Here is a 3,881-nt window from a genome sequence, read left to right as displayed (position 1 = left end):
ATATATATACTGTATATATATATAATAATTATATATACATATATTATAATAATTATATATATAATAAATCAGCAACTACAGGTAGGCCTATGTGTAAATGAAAGACTAGCGACAAACCAGTTATTACAAATATTCTCAAGACCAGAGGGAATGATAAAATGAGAATTTCTTCTATCAACAATACCACTATTTTTTTTAGTATGCATTTACGTAAAACGAAGTGTTTTCGATCGGCACTTTGTAGATTCCTTTCCCTATTTATCTTTGGAACATTGTAGCACTCTGGAACATGGTGCTTAAAGCAATGTTGTTCAAGTGGAATAACCTTTCGAGCAATGAAATTAATTATGGTTGTCTTCTGTTTAAAAACAAAATCTATTAGGCCTATCATATATATATGTATTTTAATTATGAATGTGTAAATGAAATAATGAATGAATTACCTAATCAATTAAATAATGAACGAGCGAAAGAACAAAAGGACGGACGGTAGAATAGATGTGTGATTGACAGATGGATGATTGCCACCTGGCTCATTGTCACCCGACCATTTGTCACCCTGACATTTTCCAACTAGTTGGGACCCTAGGCCAGGTAGCCATCCGGCCCATTTCCACATTGCTCTTTTGCCAGTGCATTTAACCTCTCTGTGGTGTCGTTAGCATATTAATCAAGATTCGGCTAGCGTAAATAAAACTCAAATTCATTACCATCACTGCCTGGGGTTGAAGACTGTCGCAGTTAGGGAATTACTCTTAAATTCAATATCTGACGCTTGTCGATACTTGTTCTATTTTTAGATGTCCAGGTAGGCCTACTGTATTGTATTATTTATGGGATGTTGATAGTAACTGTTATTGTCGTGATGGAATAATAGACAATAACTGGATTTGCGTCAGGAGAAACATGTATAGGTGTAATTTTGCCCTACCTGACGTGGAAATGTACCGAATACTCAGTACATTTGAAAACAACTGCGAAAAAATGTTTACATTAGCAGTCCAATGTTTAGGCAGTTTTGTTCTGGATTTTGTTCCTTTTGACAAACAGCCTGAGCAGGTATCATCAACACGTAGGCTGTCCTATAGTCCAAATATACATCGGTATCTCACTCCACTCTTCCCCTCCGCCCCACCAATAAAAAAAAAATACACACGTTTAGCTTACAGTGTAATCTGTAGTATGCGTTACTTTGATGGGATACTTGTCAAACAAGTTGGAGATGGGGTATTGTCGCCCGGGTGGTAGGCCTACACTAAAAATATGTGAGATAGTGGGTTAGGGTTTGATTTTATTTTAAAAAGTCATCTGGTCCTCAATCACTCGTCACTCTTGGTTTTAAAACTATATGCAATTTTTTTAATCAAGTGACGTCACGCATGACTGCGTGTGTATGTAGGCTACATTGTGTGAGAAACATCACCCTTTGTCAATATTGTTTCACCTAAGCCTAATTAAACATCTTAATGAGAAATTTCGTTTAGCTTATCTCAACCGATGAATTAATTTTGGGATCGTGCTAGCACTACATTTTAATGGACATGAATCGAATTTGAAGACTCGAAAATTAAATTTTGACTTGGTAATTGCAGACGAATCAAGTTGTGAACATCGCAGCTGAGTAATCAAAGCCAACACTCTAATCTATTCATGAGTAAAAGAAATAATCCTCATTTCTGCCTAATAAATACAATTAAATGTATTGATTTAAATTTATATCAGATGAGGTATTAAGGTACTACAGCCTAGAAAAATGTTCATTCAAAATTGGGATTTCCAGTAATCAGATTTTACTTGACTATTTTATGCTAATTTATTTTTTTATGTTTTGGCAATCCTCTTCGGCCATTTGAGTTTACTTTCTTCGGTTTGTTATTTTGTGTTTGTCAGTTTTAATGTTCTTTGGACGAAATAAATGAATTAAAATGAAACCAAGTAACATGAAAAATGCACAGATTACAGACAATAAAGCACAGCAACCAACACAGGAATAGATACAATTATCAAAAATTTAAAAACTTAACGTGAGTTCCAATAAAAGTGCAAACGACCAGGACATCACAAGAATGTCTTTGAGGCCCGGGAGTTTTAAGGTATTAGATTAGTGCCGTCTTAACCAATGTTTAGCAATACAAGATGCATTATCTGCCCTACGTTTTTTTGTTTTTTTTTAAAAAAAGAAAAAAAAAACTAGCGTGGGACTCAACAGCGGGATTCTCCAGCGATTGATAAAGGCCCAAAAGATTTCTCATTAAACAAATTAGAACACCTTCATTCCATAATGTCGACTGTAACTGAATGCTCTAATTGCTCGTATAGTTCAAAACTTAGTGAAATCTAGCCTTATTGTTAATTTAAAACGGTTCGTCACCCTTTGAGCACCTGTTGAGAACACATGTAACAAATATCAGCTATAAAAAAAAACATGGCCGCAAGTTTATAAAAGAAAATAAATACGATGTATGTGTATATAGGCAGTTGTATGAGAAAAAGTGCCCTTGGTCCTGCATTTCTTTTATGTACATTTGTTCTTTAAACGAGATCATTTTGGCAACATTCTGTTAATCACCATACGTGGAAAGTTGACGTTCAATTCAACTGCATTATTAGCTAGCCTATTTAACCAATTTGATTGCGATCGTGCTAAATCCGATATGGAAATTAATTTGTATTAGAGATGTGCATCGTTGGTTTTCTGAAAAATCGTCTCTTTCAATCCCATCCCATTAAAACAGAGGCACAAAATATTCAGAAGGCCACAGTTGATCCACCAACATCGATATGCATTTATTACTCAACTTTTACACCAAAAGGAACATAGGAGTGAGTTCTGACTCATTTTAAGTCTCATAAGCACGTACGGTAACACAAGAAACATACGCTATCTCTTAATGGTGCTACTTATAAGATTTTCTAAGTAATTACGACCAGGCTAGATGACTGCAGCAATGTGCTCTAGGCCTACTGAGGATCGTCAAGCGGCTTTCCCGTGACGATCTAGCTGGACTAGACGACACCACCAAATAAGCAGTGGCGAATCTAGGGGTGCGCGGGGGTGGGGGGAGGGGCGCACACGCCCCTCCAAAACTTACTCGCGAACCAAACCGCTCATTATACATCTCAATTTGTGCATACAAATTTATTATAAGAGCAATAGCTGAGGAGAGAATTCTAGCCCTGCCTTACTTTACCGGTACTTTCCCATACACGTGGGAATTCCTTTGCTTACCAAGTAATTTTTAGAATTGTGGGAAAAACAGAATTTCCCATGAGCTCGAGAAAAAGGGACAGATCCATAGTCTCCAAATTAAAGTTAGATAAAACTTAATGTACACTTAACTAACATGCATTTAAAATTAGTACAGCATCCATGTTTTATAATCAATCGTAAAATCGCCGATATTTTAATGTGCCCTTGAAATTTGGAAAACTTGACCTGGAATGTCCTGTAATTGTCCTGGAAACTTTACTTTCTGTCTCTTATACACATCTAGATGTGTATAAGAGACAGATATATATATAAAGAGCCCGAAGTAATACCGTTCTGTGGCTATTTAAGCTATAAAACAGCATTAAAAGATGAAGTTAATAACATGGTTAAACTTAAAAGACATACGGCTTAATCAATTTCCATGGAAATAAAATAGGCCTACCAATCTACAACGAACAACATTCTCCGAAACAAGTATTCTATTTATGTTGCCCTACGTGTCAACTGGCTGGCTTGGTCATTCCTCCTCCCCATGAACTCTGTTATTCAATCAATCACCACTATAATCTTTTTCAATTTTGTTTTAACATTAATTTTGTCAGTAAATGTAACTGTAAAAGCATTGACCTCGGTGACTACTAGAATTTTAATAATGTATACAGATAATATA

Source organism: Anneissia japonica, unplaced genomic scaffold (genome assembly GCF_011630105.1).
Source record: "Anneissia japonica isolate Jap-2015-1 unplaced genomic scaffold, ASM1163010v1 scaffold1889_len2455224_cov183, whole genome shotgun sequence".
In the NCBI taxonomy this organism is placed as follows: Eukaryota; Metazoa; Echinodermata; class Crinoidea; order Comatulida; family Comatulidae; genus Anneissia; species Anneissia japonica.
This window is presented reverse-complemented; position numbering follows the sequence as displayed.